At 39.4% G+C, this 19,477-nt stretch overlaps 1 protein-coding gene across 2 annotated transcripts in view; it reads left to right on the top strand.

Annotated features, from left to right (window-relative positions):
• The window catches only part of LOC124169159 (insulin gene enhancer protein ISL-1), a 420,525-nt gene that overhangs the window by 199,084 nt on the left and 201,964 nt on the right, over positions 1–19,477 (top strand). The window lies entirely within an intron of this gene.

Raw genomic sequence — 19,477 nt, 5'->3', positions numbered from 1 at the left:
CGTGGTATTGTGCGAATGCACGAACGGAATTGATACCGGCTATTTTGCCGTCTTGCATCCACGCACTCTCGCATGTGTTCTAGCAATTCACCGCTTTAAGGCCGTTTTACACGGTACACGGAATTGCGCAATCTGACGTACGTGCGAAGGCGCAATCAAAATTGCGTCGTGTAAAGCGGCAAATTGCTAGAACACATGCGAGAATGCGTGGATGCGAGACGGCAAAATAGCCCCTGTTCTAATTTCGTTCATGCATTCGCGCAATTCCGCGCCATTTTAGAAATTAATGCAGCTCTAACCTGCGCAATTCCGTGTACCGTGTAAAACGGCCTTTGCACGACGCAATGACTCCGCCTTCGCACACACGTCAGATGCACGTTTGTGCAAGTACGTGCCCGGTGTAAAACTGTCTTAAGACATGATCGACTCTGTCGGAAGTGAAGAGCTCTTGAATTTACATAATAGGTTTAGTCTAGTTTTCAATCAACTGTGCAACACTGTTTTCCATAGGAGTGGCTCTTAGAGATCAGTGACACTCACATACTTTGTAGATTGGCCGGAAGCGTGAATCCTTCTATGAGTAGACGTTAGTATTCCGTAAGAGTCAGTAAAGGGTATAGAAAAAACTGAAGAGAGGGCGCTAATGATGTCTTGAGATACTTATGCTCTAATCAATGATTAAAAATTTTCATTAAAACTGAATGTGCACCTATGCAAAACAATTCCATCTTATGATATAAATGCAATTGTGATTCTGGAAAAGGGCGTACCCAGAATCATAACTAGGGAGGGAGGCAAACCAAGTTGTGACATTAGTTTATGAGATTATTTCTTTGAAAAAATAGTTTTATTTTAGTTAAATATCTTATACAAATACGTATTATTTTTCGTGGGGTTAAAGAAAATTTTTCGAATGCTTTCGTTTCAATTCAGTCCGGATTTTGCTAAAAGACTTGCGATTTTTGCTTCTTCTTCTTCTTCTTCTTTTCTTCTTTTGCTTCTTCGGCGTTTTTGGCCTACACACACACACTTTAATTCTCATTTAAATGTAGTCCGTCTTTATTCTAATCTTCTTTGGCGTAAGCATTCTATTTTTAGTTGCTATAGTTACTCAAAAGGTATTAAGTATTTAAGACAAATGAGAGACGTTTTATTCTTGTGTAGATTGTTACGTGAAGAGGCATCACATATAAGAATTTTTGTCAAAATGACTTGCAATAAACTTTTGCGATTTTTGCTTCTAGGTGGGGGGTGCAGCTTCCCCCCTCCCTGGGTATGCCCATGATTCTGCAGTGTTCGGCAATTCGGGCGGTCCAACAAGGGGGGGGCACGCGCCCCCTGCGCCCCCATATGTATCAGCCATGTATCCGCCACTGGTAGGAGTTATTCCCCGTACGTCCTTCACGGCATCTTGGGATACTGGCGTGTCTGAGGAAGTTGGGAGGAGTGTAGAATGAGGAGGGGAGTGGGGTGTTAGCGAACGGGGCGGGGAGGTCGGGGAACGGGGGGCGGCGTCTCCTGAGTCCCCCTCGCCCAATCAGAGGCGAGAGTGTGAGGAGCGCGGAGTGGGGAGGGAGGAATAGGAGGAGGTTCCGCCGAAGAATGAGGAGGAGTGGGCTGGCCGACCTGGGCGCACTTCACGACGTCCCCAACCCTCCCTCCATATTGCAATGGCCTTGCTGCAGGCTGGTTCTTTCTGGTTTCATTTTTGTCATCGGCTGACGCAGTTCAGAGAAAATCGAAGAATCCGATAGCATTGATTGACGAAGACGGAGACTGCCTGACTAGCGGTTCAGTTCGGAACGTGGCATACTGCGGAATGCCACTTTGTAATTTGCCCAAGGGCGTACCCAGGATCAAAACTAGGAGGGCGGGGGGGGGGGGGGGGCAAGCCATGATTTATCAGGTTGTAGGCAAGACTTAAGAATGGAAAGGGTGAATGAAATCAATATGTTAAGGAAACTGTAACAGCCGATATTAGTTTCTAAAATTATTTGCTTGAAAAAAATATTATTTTCCTTAAAGACATATGCGATTTTTGCTTCTAGGGGGGCAGCTACCCCCTCCTGCCCCTCGCTGGGTATGCCCATAATTGTGAAATTGCCGCACTCTAACTCAAAAAAAATTACTTCACGCTAAAAGAAGGATTTTATCCACCTATTCAAGGTTCATATATATTAATAAATTAATTATTATTCCCGGTTATTCATTGGCTATGTTCCTTATCAAGTTTATTCTCGAGTACGTATAATTATTTACTGCACTCTCGGCAATCCATGTGCGAAATTGCCCCTGCAAAATGATAACAATTAATCTTAAAAATATGTATTTCAAATGAATAACGAGGACCTTTTTTATTCAAGACTCAGAGTTCAGCAAGCATTACTTTATATTCTGCATGGGCCGTTTTAGGATATGTGTACTCATAGATATTCAATAATATAATACATTGAGAAATGTTTTATTCATATTTAATATATTATATACAAGTGGCTAACAATTTTAGCACATACTTTATAGTTTCTGTAGTATACTGCCGAGTACCACAAAGTATATTCTAAAATAAATTTTGGAAAGTGACTGTAGTACAATAGTGTCTGTCGATTCTGTGCTGCTTAGAGATAGAATGTAGAATTAGAAAACGATATCTATTATTCAGGGACAAGTTTGTCCGCTAGGAACATACATGATTATACATATATTAGAGGTAGTACTACATACAAAAGGAATATTAGCACGATGCATCACTGTAATAGAATGTCGCATAATATTTAAATACTAAATATTTAGCAAGAAGGCAAATATTTAAATGAACATAAAAAAATCTGATATAGTATAGTAGAGCGCAATAATTTAGTTCAATTGCAATATTTTGTTCACTTTAATTAATATTTCATCGTATACCCCTTTGAATTGGCATGCATTTTCAGATGCTTTTACGTCATTTTACATTTGATTTCATACATTGTAATAGATGACTAAGGGTAATAGTGACGCTCAATTATTGTTTTTGAGCAAATAGGCCGTTAAAGATATAAGTGCGGTGACGTTAGCTAAAATAAACACTTGTTAGTGGGCTGGAGCTGATACGAAGCCAGCAAAGGATTCCATTTTTTTGCGAGACGTTCCTGAGAAACTTCATCGTCGTTAGTATGTCCTGGGGCTGCCGTTTTTTGTGTTGCGTGGTCCATTCCGGTCAAATCGTAAAACCACGGATTCCGTAGAAATTGGAGCAATTAGGATGTTTGTTGGATGTGGGCCATTTCCGCCCGTGGTTAATGCCCATTGGCTGGAAGTGTGGCGCCCGTATAACTGTTGACGCCTGTGCCAATGAGGGAAATAAATTAATCAGCTGCTCTGAGGTCAGCTCTGTCCCATTCCTGACCATGGCGTCATCTTTATGTCACAAGATTTAGATGAAGGGTCTTCAACCCACGGCCCGCCGGCTAATTTCTTCATCTACATCATCACAATACCCTGCGAGCTACCTCTAGGGTGTTTGGCAGGGGGTGATCAATCACCAGTATGCAGCATGCAATTGGATTCCCACATGCACCCCACACGGTCCAAAAAACGTTACGCATACTAAATAACGATACTACCACATGCTGTTAGAAATAATAATAAAATTCAGAAACATGCATTAAGTTTTACATAAGTTAGTAGGCTACACTAGGCTGCAGTGGATATTTTTGAAGTTTAACAATGGAGAAGAAATGATCTCCCTGAATCCGCCGCTGTTGGTAAGCATAGTAAGAGCCAGTTTTATGTCTGCTTAGATTTAACCGGAACATGACACAGCCGTTAACTTACCTAGCTAGTAATTAGAACTTAGTGGAAAGTAAAGAAGTTCAGATTTCATTAAAATCTTAAATCTCAAATTTTAATGAAATTCAGTTTCATTAAACTTCTCACCTCAAACGTAGGAATATTTTTTACGCCGCACAATTTTAAGGGCCAAGGTGGTTTGCATTCATGAGCTTGGTTGCAACTGACATTGCTGTGGCTATCCTGTGGAAATGGAAATTTGAATTGAAAAGGTATTACGAGGTGTGAAAACGATTTTATTATAGTTTAAAGTAACCCTGTAGGGTTTAGGCTAGAAAGTTTTCAAATAATTTATGCACATATTTATTATCCTGTCTACCTAGGGTTACAGAATTTCCATCTTTCCATTTCAATGCTTTGAATTTTCTCATTGCACTGTCGACTTCGCGCAGTGCGAAGCAAATGGAGCACATTTGTTCATAAAATTGTTGTGTTACCGTAAATATTTCATTTTCTTCGGCGTTTTTGGCCTATACACACAATAATTCTCATTTAAATGTAGTCCGACTTTATTCTAATCTTATTTGGCGTTAGCATTCTATTTTTAGTTGCTATTGTTACTCGAAAGGTATTATTTAAGGCAAATGGGAGAAATTTTGTTTTTATCTAGATTGTCACGTTAAGAGTCATCACAAATAAGATTTTTTTCATAAAGACTTGCAGTAAACTTTTCCCAAGCGGCCAACGAATCGAATTTCAGAATTGTATAATTTTAAAAAGATTCATTTACTGTCTGCCTATAATTTTCATGATTTATATCAAAATAATTATGAGTAGAGCATTTACCTTTTATTTCAATTTTTCATGATTCTTATGCTATAGTTATAAAATTTTCATTTCGTAAATAAAAATAGGTGTTCTGGCCCTTGAACTACCAAGTATTCCGATTATTCATTTATGGAATATTTGTACTGTAAGTTCGCTTGCTGGTAACTCTGTTCAGTTATACCTCTGGCAGGCCGCGGAAATTTCCTGACCGTTTTAGGCTACGTGTATCGGTATTCAAGCATGTACATTGATAATTTTTTTATAAATTAAGGACTGCAATTTCATAAGTGTTGATGATCTAAGCATCGTGGAATTTTTCGAGCACAATTAAAAAAAAAGGCTTGCCTTAACATAGCTGCTCCATGTTAATAGATTTTTTAATTGAATTTCCCTGTTTATAGCCACTTTATTTGTCTATTTATCTATTGAATGATCGTCATGAATTTTCTAGCTGCCGCTTGAGTTTATGCTCCAAGTTCTCCGGTTCCTTGTTTCTTCCGTTTAAATATATTTTTGAGTTAAATGCTGTCCATTTTGAGTGGTAATTTCGTAAATGGATAGTAGGAAGTAGAAATTTTGTGAATAATTCCATCCACTCAAAGTTAAAATTTGATGGCAAATGATGAAACTGTGGAGCCGATGAAAATAATAAAAACCGTGAGCTGGTGGTTAAAGGCCTCGATAGAACGTTAAGTAATTTTATTTTGCATTACAGTTTGAAATGTTAATGTACGAAGTACTTAGAAAATGCTCAAAACTTTAACGGCAATTAGAATCATCGACTTTATTATTTAAGATTCGGAATACATCAAGCAGAAACTCACCGTTCTTGGCAAAGTGTACAGGTTTTTTTATTCATTCAGGTACTTATATCAATGTTTTATGCATTAAAGGCTACGAACTCATAAGCGTAAGTATTAATTTTTAGTGGAATTTTTCGAATACAAAGCAAAAAATAAATAACATTAATATCTATATTTATTTAAGGGCTTTCTCCCGTCAGCACAGCGTTATATTGGGTACGAGACTTGTACATACGAACATGTTTATCTTGCCTCCGTGGATACCGAGCCGTAAATGCCACGATAACTAACACTTGTGCCTGAACGTCTCTCGGGTTTGGTAGTGGGCGAATACCACTCGACTGTCCCGCTTCGCTCTGCTTCCGTTTTCCTATCCCTAAACATCTCAGCCGCTACCCCCACTCCCCGGATAAATCTTCCACCCCTTCCCTCCTGCTTTTCCACTGCCTTTCCACGCTCCCTCCATTACTCATCCTCCCATCTGTCTCCCTTGATGATTTAATGATTAGCGGAACCCTTTCAAAAGAAAAAGAGGCCAAAAGTGTTTTGGTGGTTCCGGAGCTGCCGCGATATTTGTTTACTCAGCGCGCGCGGATTGCAATTAATTCGGATCCCTTTGTGGAGCACATGCGTGCGATAAAACTGCGGAAGCAGGTGTCGTACTATTTTGCATGGATTGTCGCAGCGTTTTTCGCCCACGAAGACATTCGGAGCCGTTGATGAGGGACTGGAATATACTCAATCGGTAGGGTATTTATGTAGGGGTATTTCCCTGGTAATTAAGCCTGGGTTGATTCCTGGGGTAGGTACATATGATCTTAGAAGCTGAGCATTGATAATAGTGAACAGTAATTTTTCTCTAAAATTATCGCAACACAATTACTCTCCATAGATTCCGTATTTTCACCAGGTGTAGTTTTTTACGAATTGTAAAGATAATGATACAAAACATTCCGAACTAGTGATAAGGGTAAGGTAGGGTATTTATGTAGGGGTATTTTCCTTGTAATTACCCACGGTCTTAGTTGATTCCTTGGGGAGATAATTATGATATCTGGAACAGAGTAATTATATAACTGACGAGCAATTTTCCTAAAAAATGTAGGTAACACAATCGGTCTCCATAGATATAGTATCGTCACCTGACGACGGTACATACGAATTGTAATGATACCAACACAGGAAATTCCGAACTAGTGATGAGGGTAAAGTTGTGTATTGATGTAGGCGTATTTATGTAGGCGTATTAACCACAGCTTGGGTTGATTCCTTTGGGAAGTACTTATGATCTTAGGAAGTAAGTATTTATGAAAGTGAACAGCAATTTTCCTCAAAAATTTTGGTCACATAACCGGTCTCCATGTATTTCGTATTATCTCCTTTGCGTGTTTATTTTTTCACACTGTTCTTCAAACCTCTTGCTACCTTAAGCAATTTCGAACAGTGACTTTTTTACCCACTCGATGGCCCGAAGGTAAATTTGGCTATTGGGAACTAAGGTTTTTCCGGCGTATTTTTGTCAATAAATGCTATTCAAGTATGCAACCGGGTCTAATCTCTGCCGATGTTTCGATGGACTAAAAGTCATAGATGAAGAATTTGACCCGATGGCATATCCGAACAGCATTGCACATTTTCTTCTCCAGTCGTCAACCGGGTGAAAGGCTTCATTTAAAACGTTTCGACCATCCTCTCTCTGCTCCCAAAGAAGGCTTTTAAACATATCCTTAAAAGAATTACAGCCTATTTCACCTGTATACAGGGCAGAGATAAATGAAGTCACGAAATTTTCACCCTAGATAGCTGATAGTAAGAACAAAAATTTGCTGATGATGTTTAGGTCGAAAACGAACCATTTTTCAACTATACAAATTTTGAGCCAAGCGCTCGGATTGGTCGCGAGTTTACTCTGTTTCCTAATGGTCTGGACAAAGGCAAATGTGGGCAAAGCATTCGAAGAGACGAGTTGTCCAGGGCACACGGCAACAGGGCAAACTCACGGCCAATCGATGCGCTTTGTTTCTGTTGTTTAAAAATGCGCTTTTTACATAAACATCGCATGTAATTTTGGTTCCCACTGGCGGCGGCGAAGTATGAATGATGGGAAAAGCCCGTGTGACGCCATTCTGGTTCCGGCTGCCGCCGTGTGAGGCTATGAGCGCCGCTACGATACAGGCTGCTAATAGGTAGCAGAGTACCCAGCTAGCAGATAGCGCGTGGCTAAAATAAGGATTATTAATGCCCTTTCAAACGAAGGAAGCTTTCCGACTGTAAGCAATTTTAATAGGTGATTATTAAGAGATGTTTTCCCGACTTATGTGCCTCATGCATGCATTGGTAATCTCACACGATGTAAAACACCTGATTACTCCTATAGCATCTGGGTCCCTGTGATGTCACGTGGAGTGTCATCGTATGGGCGCCAATCTGGCCTTTTTCAAATGAGGTTAAAATTGACCATTAGCATTCGTCTAAACTGGGATTTCTAAAACCAAATAACTTGTATATTATGAATACAGTAATGGTGGGTAACTAATTCCAATCAATGCCTTTCGTTTTCTTTGATGAAGGAAACTACCCTATTATCAAGGGTTAAAATTTCGTGACATAATTTTTCTCCCCCGTGTATATTCACCTGGCAAACCTTAAATTTTTCGTAAAAACAGCACTTCTTCACGTTAACCATGGTATTAGGCCTATGTTAAAACACCTGCTGCATGCTCACGATAAAGTACATATCTGACCTTGTAGAAATCGAGCACAATGGGATGAGATAAACCAGGGAATCCAAACACGACGGGAGTTGAATTACCGCCTCGCCCATCGTAGTGAGTTTTACGAGTGCAAATAAAAACCTTTCTTTTCACGTTTCAAAAACTCTTACTCTTTTTCACCCAGACACAAGTTCAACAGGCCCTCATAAAGATTGTCATTCATTTATCTGTTCCCTTACCTTTCTCACATACTGGCCATCTTAACTTCACCCTAACAGTCCTTCAAAGGTTTGTTGTTTACTTCGACCCCCCACCCATCTTCGTTCTGCCTTTTTCTCACCTCTAACCTCGAGTTTTATGCATGCAGGTTCAAACACGATGACATAAAGCTCTCATAATTTCTTCACCGATTAACGTTATGGCTTCGGGATAGCCTTGTTGCATATTGTTTAGCACCTTCCACCGTTCATGTATGTTTCAAGCCTTTAATTTGCTCAACTTTCATGACCTACGTCTCGCTATGGTGGTCTAAAATGTATCATTAGCATATTAATGCAGAACATGAAATTTTCAAGAGACCTTTCTCCTCTTACTAGCTTTATTTCGCATCAGAAACACCGGTTGCGGTACATCTTATTAAGCCTGCAGCGAGGAGTAGTGAGTTGAGTTTTGATGGCTGATTAATAGCCATGAGACTGCATGATTGCAAAGGTATTTTTAAATTTTGTCTCAAAACTGGCGTGTTTCAAAACTCACTGTAAATTTTACTTTTTGAAAAGTAAACTTGGATATTTCACATAAGTACCTAGTGCTATGTATTGAAAGCTTGAGTTAAACTTTCTATTTAAACATATATTAATGCTTTTCAAACCTTTTCCTTTGTTATTTTTGGGTTTGTGTTAGCTTTATTGCACATTATTCAGCATTTTCCCTGCTTTATATATACTTATTGCTTAGCATTTGTCTTGCTATGGTGATCTAATAATAAGCATGAACATAATAATGCGAGTTCGGAAAATAGTTCGAGTTTTCTACTCTGAACTGCTTTTTTTCCCATCCAGTATGCAAGCTAAGGCAATGTGAAAAGTTTATACAACCCGTAGATTTGAGGAATGGATTCCCTCATTTTTTTTAACTTTGTTAAATCAGAGCATTGAATTTTTTAATGACTCTATGAAACATTCTGTGTGTTAGAGCCTATAAACACTGGCCTTGATTACTTTTTATTTAGAAAGTTACCTTGAAATTTTCTTATTCCGGGCCCTATTTTGAATTCTATAGGAGTGAGTTTGAGAGCATATTTTAGTAGGTGTGAGTTAGACGTCATCTTCGTCTTTAATATCATATTCATCTTATCTGTCTCAATATTCTTTTATCGCAGAGATTTGATACGGGTTTTCAATTTCCCAGAGAGATATTATCAATAAATTTATAAGTGATTATCTATGTATATATTTAACGCTTATCTATCGTAATTTAAGCTAATCTATTGTAATTTAATTATTTTTCATCATCCTTGAGGTAGTTAGAGCGATATCGGCTGAAGTCAAGTGACGTACTCGGGCTGCCTATTAATTACGCAAAAGAGTCACCAAAAATTTAAACAAAAGAAAACATAATTAGGAAGGAAATATGAGTGCAATTTTGCAACTTAGCACAATTCCAACGTCAAAAATGATTTTTTTAAAGGTATCTACAGTCGTCAACTTGACTAATTTCAACATCGCATTCTTACTTTTACCGTAACTACCTTCACTATGGCGTTCTAACTACCTTCACTGTAGGAACTCAGACAATGAAGGAATTCCTTTGGATTGTCTGAATCGTCCTTTAGTGTTTTTCATTTGTCCATCTTCTTCGCTTGCTGACTGATATCCCCCACTGACTGTCTGTTCCTACCATTTATCCTCCCTCCCTCTGGCAGCATTCACAGATAGTTTTTTCCCTTCGTCTGCTTTCCCCTCTCGTAAAATAGGGCGCTTGGATACACGGGCAAAGCTTCGGAGCCCTTCGCAGAGATAACAAGGCGATGGGAACGTAAATATATTGGGTTTGAGGAGGTGGGGAATCGTGGGTAATGGAGGGGTGGGCCGGATAGGGGTGACTGGCCCTTAATTATGCCCTCTCCCCGTATCTCTTTTTTTCCTCCCCTCCGCACCCTCCATAGCAACTACCCCTCCTTTCCATTTCCCCTGCATCGCTGGACATTGGCCAAATAAGGAAGGGAAGGGGTTGGGTGTTCAATTCCCCAATACAGTTGACTGGTGCGATAAAAGGGTGGAGTGAATAGAGAATTATGCATACGAATTTCGTTGTGTGTGTGAAGTAAGGATTGTTTTTATGGCGATTTTGCGAACTACCACCAACTGGAGTAGGCTCAACTTGTCTGATATCGCGGAAACAAATAAGCATATCTAACCTTGAAAATGAGTAAAAAATGAATATAAAGTAAGTAGTTAAAATTATTAACAGATCAAGACACCTTCGATTTATGGCTGTTTCTGAACCTCTGTTTTTATAGTCCGATTTTTTTTTATTTTGGCCAAAATTACCTTGAATTAAGGTAACTTTGGCCCAATCTAAAAATAACATGCAAATTCTTCTAGTTCTAAATTATGTGCAAAGATATTCCGCACAAAACATCTCTAGGTATATAGTTTACAAGTGTTCCTTGATTTCAACCTGTAAATTTATTTTACTGGGGTGTCTTTATGGACCTTGATACAGGAGTGAAGCCAGTGATGAAAGAACTTAGGATGAAAGAACATTGATGAAAGAAAGTCAATAACTTATTTAAATGGTAAAATATAGAACTATGAATCTTTGTACGTCTCTGTGCTAAAGTTTCCTGGAATGGGCCTAAGTTACCTAAGTTGACAGCACCTCGAGGGTTGTGAGAACAGAGATTTCCGCGGTGTGCGATGAAGTTCTTAATTTTCGTTTACTACTGCGTCGGTTGCTGTGGCGAAGACATCAGTTTCGCTGGCATTATTGACAGCGCCTTTAGGTCAAATATGATCTTCGATGGTGAATGATGGTCTTTAGAATCAGAAAGAATCAGAAATGAAGAATTATATCTCGAGAGTTTTTGACAGAGGATAAGTTTTCTATTATGAATGCACATGAGTTTCTACCAAGTGTAAACTACTCCATGATTAGCATAGACCTACAAGACATCTAAATCACTATCTAGCTCATTGATTAAACTCCAAGGCGGATTTGAACATTGACCATCTAAATCGGGTGACAATTTCGGACCAAAATTGTTGGTAGGCATAGCAAAAGCGAAAAGCGTCATAATTCAGTAATAATATGCGCCAGGTCTCATTTGGAAAAAAAATTTAAGAATTTCCACCCTATTGTCCCGAAAACCATGCATGATGGCTATTAATCATTAAAAATTAATTAATTACTTGGATAAATTTACAATAATTAAATTAAAAGGAATTGAATATATTTACACCTTTAAGAAAAATATTTTACATTTGTAAATAATAACACGATCAATTCCGCTGTCCTGAAGATATTTCAGACTTGCGTAGAAAATTAAACGACATCATCCTAGACCCATGCAATAGATATTCCTTTGACGTTCTTTATAGGTTCTCCTTCCGTGCCCTGCAATGCATTCGCCCCTTAGGGCTTGCTGGGAACTCAAGCGAAGTGGTGCCAGAAGATTTAATCACCGCGGGGGACAGGTGAAGATTCATTCGGGCGAGGGATGTTAGCGGATTACTCCAGTCGGACCCACGCTTCAGACTAATGGCTCCAATCCATTCCTATTACCCTCTCGCTTTACCTCAATATACATACCAAAGAACAATGGTGGCAACATAGGCACGAACGTGTACACCGGAATACTCGTATTAACAGTTTAAACCAGCCGAAGTATATACTGTCATTACAACAATACATTACCAAGTTATAGTAGCTGGGCACCTCTGTGTGCCGAAGGGTACCCTTTTCAAGATAAATTTTGGAATCTTTTGTGAGAGGATAGCTATGTCAAAGTTAAAAGAAAATGTTAGTGAAGAGTTTTATCTGGAGCTTAGCTTTTTACGATGTGGAAATGTGGGCACTTGGAAGGAGGGCGAGAGAAGACTGGAGACATTTGAGATGAGGGTGCGGCGAAGAATAGAGAAGGTGAAGTCGACGTAGAGGAGGAGGAACGACGAAGTGCTAGACATGGTGGGTGAGGAGAGGCAGCTTTTAGATGAGATACAGAGGAGACAGAAAGTATGGATGGAGGGTAGAGTGTTAGTAAACGAGGGATAGTAAGGATGAGAATAGGGTTTTTAGGTAAAATGAAAGAATTAGGCCTTACAGTGAATTGAAGACGGATGTACTTGAAGGAAGGGTAGGCTCCCAGAATGCTTCGTAAGTACTCCATGGAAACCTACCTAAATCGGTGGAATACAATAATAGTAATTGTAACTCGTTTGAAATATTAACTCCTATTTATTTATTTTTATATACTTTTTGCTTTAGGAGAGCGGGGAAACCAGATGTATTGAGTGCTTATCTGAGCTGATGTCCCGGGTTCAAATTCCGTATGTAGCATTTTCACAACACCAAACAGCAAATCTCGATCAGCGAGTCGGCCAAGGTAGAGGAAACAATGAAATATAAATTTACGCCATTAATAAAGCCAAATGTGTTAGTTGTATTCGGACGTTAAGATGAATGTCGTCTGGATGATTTTGCAAAGAAGGCGTCTTCGGATGAAAGAAAACCGCAAAAGAAAAAATGTTATCATCGAGCGTAAAAAAATCAGACCGCGAAACTAAAACAAAACACTCTCTCCGCGAAAAAAATTACCGACGGCGCCTTCCGGCGGCCGTACAGACGTTTCGCCTTTTCCTTTTGATAGTCAAAGACGACCGCCAAATTTTTTTTTGCAAACGTTTCCTCTGCTTCCCCTCGCGTCTTGCACAAACTTTGTTGTTTTTTTTTTATTCGCCGCTTTCCTTTCCGTTCGACTCTCATATCTCCCGCCTAGAATTCCGTGCAGTCGCGTCGTGGTATGAGAATGTTCCCCCCGAGGCGACAGGTGGCCCTCTCGGCGGATTTAAGGGCGTCTAGTTTCGGAGGCGACGGGACGGAAATACTCGGGCGTCTCTTCATCAGCTCTGCCACTCCGTTCCACATCCTCCCTCCGCATCGAAGCAGTCGACGTATCCGCTGAATGCTCTCGAAAAATATCTACTTTATCGTCGGTCAGTGGGTGTGCTAAACAGGTTTGTTCAGGTGGAATCGCAATACTTAAGAAGTAGATTATTATTATAGTATTCTACCGATTAATGTAGATTTCAATGGAGTATTCAAGAAGTGACCTGGGAGCCTCCCTTCCCTTCCAGCACTGCCTTCTTTAATTGACTGTAAGGCCTACTCTCTTTCAATCTATCTAAAAATCCTGTTCTTTTCCCTCCCCTCCCTTGTTTCCCTAACATTATACCCTCCAACAACATTTTCAACATCCCCTCACCGCTAAGCACTAGCTCCATCCATACCTTCTGTCTCCTGCGTGTCTCATCTAAAAGCTGCCTCTCCTCGCCAACCATATCCAGCACTTCGTCGTTCCTTTTCCTCTCCGTCCATTTCACCCTCTCTATTCTTCTCCATACCCACATCTCGAATGCCTCCAATCTTCTCTCGTTTCCGCACCGTAGAGAGTTACACTCCAAATCAAACTCTTCACTAACCTTTTCTTTTAACTCATACACAACGATCCTCTCAGAAGCTACTTCCTGTTCATGAACGCCTCCTTCGCTAATGCTATTCTCTTCCTGATGTCCTTACTACTGTATCCGTTTTCCTCTAACGTACTGCCTAAATAGTTGAATTGCTCAACCTGCTCAAGTTTTTCACCACCCACCTTTATCTTGAGTCTCACATTCAGGGAAGAAAATTTTAAGCGTTTTGGCTTAGGCTGGATGAAAATGTGTGATTATAATCAGAGCTGGAACTAGGAGTTTTGTCAGGGCGAGCTAAGGAAAGAAAGTTCAAAAAAGTAAGTACCTTCCATGTTAAGTTCATATTAAAAGAAACCATTCTCAAAGAATATCCCCTATAGGGGAAAATGTTTCAAGTGATTACCCGTGGTTAACTTCGATGCTTAGTCTCCAAAATTGGAAGAAGTTGGCGATGAATGAAGAAATGATGAGAACTAAGTATGATTAGTGAGGATGATTGTATTTTTAAATTTGTTTAACTATCATTACATACACATATAAACTTCAAAAGCACCTTAGGAAATTATTAAAACTTCATTAATTCAATTGGAATTGATCCCTTTTTAAAAATTGCACTTTTATAAATATTTTCAAACGGCTTGGTTTCTAGGGACTCCAGTACCCACAAATTTTCCTCATACTTAGACTCAATATCGTTCTTTTACCTTCTCTTCCCTGATAGAAGAGGCTTGTCAGCTCCCGAGAATAGCATGAGTGAGGTTAGGTTTGTCGGGGTGGGTAGGTCCGTCCTAAAGTCGCAGCGACGGAAACGGTCTCCGGGTGCTAACAACATGCGCACACTTCTTAAGTGACTCTGCACACTACATTCGCTGCTACTGCAACTCCGCCTACGACGCCGTTCAAACTCTTTAAATAATTGTACAAGCTTTCTCACTCCGCTTTCCTTCGGCTCACACCTTGACCAATACTATCTAAGTATACGAGGACCGGGTTCAGGTCAGAGACAAAAGAAAAAACTAAAATTTAGGAAAAATAGGCAAATGGATGAATATTTTGTCACGAAGAGCAAGGTTGAAGGCATGTTTTGTTATAAATATCATTTATTCTAGTAAACTTGCTTTTTATGAGGATTAAAAAAAAAATATTCTTCTAAGTTCTTCATTTTCCATGCATTTTCAGTTATCCACATCTATGTTATCACAAGTACGCTATCCGCCGTATAAGTGACATAAAATTCGCTTAAGTATCTAAATTGTGTTTATTTTCTTTTTTATCCTCGTAATATTTATCACAGGCATTTCCCAATTCACGTAAAATATGATAATTCATTAAAAATTATTTTAAAGGCCTGAATACTAAGATAAATATTTTTTTAACTCGAAAGCATAAATTTTTCAAAAATATAGGTCAAGTCTGGCAGTAATATACGATATCGTTAGTATAGTTTTTCGTTAGTGATATAAATCTTGTTACCCATTTTATTTAATCAGGCTATTATATAATTACTTCCAAAATATAAAATTAATGTTTTAAATAGCATTAAATATTCGCGTGGTACTGTAACCCAGTACTCTCTTCACAAATCTTAAATAACTGATGCGAAATATTTTTATCCACCGTCAACCCGCGCAAGAAATAGTAAAAAAAAAGCCATATTTAAGATGGCACAAAAGGCATAGAGATAATGCAGGGCAGAGAAAATTTTTTACGACATGTAAAGTCTGGATAGTAGATGCCATTAGGAACCAAAACTACTTATGATGTTTACCTCAAAAATACTCCAATTTTTAACTACAGAAACTAAGAGCCAAGCGCTCCGATTGCCCGCGAGTTTACCCTGTTGCCGGATGTCTTGGATAGATCGCAATGTCCGGCAGGCAAAGCATTCGAAGTCATAGTTGTCCAGAGCATCCGGCAATAGGGCTACAAAAAACAGACGCTACAAAATACGATAAACAGTAATTGAAAGTGCGATAAAATAAAAATAAAAGTGCGATCATCACGTATCTCTAATCATCAGTTATTTTGGTTTCTACTAGCGTCAGCTATCCAGGATTAACATTTCTTGACACAATTTTTCTCCACGCTATATATTACAGGATTTTGAACCCAAGGCATTAGTTAAGTTGTTAGGGCTGTGTGAAATTGCTTCGGGGGTAGCATGCGGCCATTTCGTAAAATTTTCAAAAAAATCTTTTTACATCGCTAGTTCCCCAGGTGGTAGGGGTTAGGCTGGCGGTGGTCTTTGTCCCCTCTCCTCGTCTGCGAAGCCGGCGCCTCTAATGAGAGTTAGCTGGAGAACGCCCCGCAGCACAAGGTGTGGAAACCAACGCGATCTTTCGTCACACTCCCATGTTTCACACCCCTGCAGCGGCGTGGATGTGGGTCCGCCCTTGTGTTTTTCTCCCCTGCCACAGAGCTCCGCTTTGTCCTTCCCATCCCATGCCTCCAGTTCATTCATTTCTCGCTGCGACCCACCTTTCATTCATGCGAGTCCCTCTGGTTCATGACTCCCAAGGAGTGTACCTGCCTACTCAACAGGAACGCATGGCGATTAAGCGTGGGAATAGTTTTAAGTGCTCGTGTTTTGATGTATGTTCTTTCCTTGGTAAGTTCTCTCATTAAAAGGACTATGTACCGGTGGAAATTTATGTTTTTTCGCGAGTGTAATAGGGTAGTTTCCTTCATCAAAGAAAACGAAAGACATTGATTGCGATTCGTTGCCCACCATTACTGTATTCATAGTATAGAAGTCATCTGGTTTTAGAAATCCCAGTTTAAAATGTCAATGGTCAATTTTAACCTCATTTAAAAAAGGCCAGATTGGCGCCCAAGGGATGCCACTCCAAGTGACGTCACAGGGACGTAGTTGCTGTACGAGTAGTCAGGAGTTTTACATCGTCTGAGATTACCAATGCATGCATGAGGAACAGAGCTCAGGGAAACGTCTTTTATAATCACCTATTAAAATTGTCTAAGGTCGGAAAGTTTCCTTCGTTTGATAGGGTATTAATAATTCTTATATGAGCCAAGCGCTACCTGCTAGCAGGGTACTCTACGCTACCGCCATTCTCGGCAGCAAGCAGCTTGCATCGTAGTGGCGTTCATAGCCTCGTACCCAGATGGCCTCCGTCGCTTGCGTTATGAAAATGTTGACTAGAGATGAGCAAGATCCTATTTACCTTGAAGAGTTCAAGATGATAGCATAAATTTGAAATATGTTACTCACCACAAAATAAACCGGTCAAGCGGTAGTAATGCGTTGTATTCAATAAATCTCTCTCTTTGAACCATGTTTCTTTTAGTTGTGAAATATGTTGTTTTGGTCATTGCCTACATCAATATTTATTACACATTATTATCAGGTATGGGTACAGAAATGCATGTACCAGGTGTAGAAAGCAGAATGTTGTTAAATGCTAGTAGATTGAAATTTTATACAGTTAATTTCCCTTTATTACTTAAATTTTGCCTACCATATCTACGTTGGATCAACTTAAATTGAAAGAATGTTCTTCGCTTGAAAAGTTGAAAACTGTCCCAATGACAGCATGTTGCCAATTCACTTTCTTAGGCCACCAATGCCTTAATAGTGCCTTTGTAGTAGTGCCTTACCTCAAATAGTCCTTAAAAAAAATTGTTCCCTCACATTTTCCTGGATTTTCGTGTTTCAGTATTCTCTTATTTTAAGTGATGTAGGCGTAATATTCAATTGATAAAGTGAGCATTATTGGCTAAGGGAATGATCTACCTTTGGAATGAGATATGTTATAAAGTGCAAATTTCAAACTATGATTAAAATTAGAGTTTCCCAGTGTCACAAGTGATACAGCACAGGTGGAGAAAGACCTGAGGCTTTCCCAGCGTATGAAGATGTTGAAGTTATTTCGGGTTTCCCTCCGGGTGATGATCTCCATCTCTGCCGACGTTTCGGTAGCCGTGTCGTCAATCGGCATAACGCCCTGATGACGATGGACGACACGGCCATCGAAACGTCGGCAGAGATGGAGAGCCTCACCCGGTGGGAAAATCGAAACAACTTCAACATGGGACACATATATTTTAGGTGTATATTTATTGCAAAATGGTTGACGATGCTCATTGAATATTAAGTAATATCTGATTCAACGAGAAAATTATTATAAAAAAAACCTTTTTTCGGCCCACCCTAACGCACACAAAAAGTATAGCTTATTAAGCACTCAGTAAATAATCTATATTCATATTCATCTACATGATACTATGCGAGCCACCTCTAGGGTGTTTGGCAAGGGGTGATCCTCACCCGGTGGGAAAATCGAAACAACTTTAACATGGAACACATATATTTTAGGTGTATATTTATAGCCAAATGGTAGACGATACTCATTGAATATTAAGTAATATCTGATTCAACGATTGCCGGCCTCGGTGGCGGCGGGGTAACGTTCTCGCCTGCCAAACAAGAGGTCGCGGGTTCGAGTCCCGCCTGGGTAGGTTTCCCCGGCCCAGGGCATGGTTGTTTGTGTACCTTTACTTGCTACATTTGTTGAACACCTCGGTGTAAAATGGCCAATAAGAGCTGTATCCGGTGGTTGGAGAATAAAATAAAATAAAAAAATAAAACTTTGTACCCACTTAATATCCGTGTGAAAACGCGCATTGAGATAAGACAGTGGTGGCAAAGGTACAATTGCCAACGTTTCCGCAGTATTCCACGCGTCTTCTTCGCTTATTGAACGTTCTCTTTGTTTTTCGTCTCGTCTCATCCTACGCTTATTCGTTTCCCGCCGCTAATTACTGCCGAGGTGTGCTCCGAAATGCGCCGAGGGAATTACGCCCATTGCGAGTCTTTTGTTTTCGCAGGCACTTGTTTATTTATTCGATAGCGTTTCCTGTTGTATCCCATTCATCCCGGCGATAATTCTCGTCATGCATGCGTGGATAGTGCTGCGTTTGACGAAGGAAGTCCCATTCAACTACGCCTCTTGAGTGGTGTCGCCAGCTTTTGCCAGCTATGGTACTTGCTACCTTCTCTGTCCTTAATTCGCTGTAATTTATTCCATTCAATTCAGTTTTTCTACCATTTTCTTAGCTTAATTCCTAATATTTATAAATCCTTCATTTTCCTTTTGACATATCGCGCACCTAAATATTTATGCGCAGTTTATATTAGGCAAAGTTCCGATTTTTGCGTTTTAAATTCAATAGGTTACATTATGAGATGGGTTGGATCTTTGTACAGTTATGATATTGAATAATATAAATGCTTATTTCGGTATTTGTATTTATTTTAAATTAATTTTCTCAATAACAGCGTTTTAATTATTTTCCAGTGAACAAAAATTTTATAAAAAGAAGTTTAGTCGTTTTGACCGCATTTTTCTCGATAATTCGTAATATCTCTCAATTACTTGACTTAATATGAGTAGCGGAGTAATTTAAAATCATTTATGAGTTATTTTATCAAATATTACTCTGATGATTGTTATTATATATGGTGATTTTTTTCGCTTTCGTCAATTTTTACTAGGTACCTCTGATCCATTCGTTTCTCGCTGGGTAAATAAGTTTCGAGTATTTGAAATGGCAAAATGCGTGATGTAATATTAGAGATAAGTTTTATGTTAAACAGATGAAATTGTTTATCCTAAGTCCCCTTAAATTCTGTCCGTAAATTTCCCTGAAGAGC

The sequence above is a fragment of the Ischnura elegans genome, chromosome 12, assembly GCF_921293095.1.
Source record: "Ischnura elegans chromosome 12, ioIscEleg1.1, whole genome shotgun sequence".
Lineage (NCBI taxonomy): Eukaryota > Metazoa > Arthropoda > Insecta > Odonata > Coenagrionidae > Ischnura > Ischnura elegans.
Note: the sequence above shows the minus strand (reverse complement) of the source record. Positions and strands in the feature narration are given on the sequence as shown.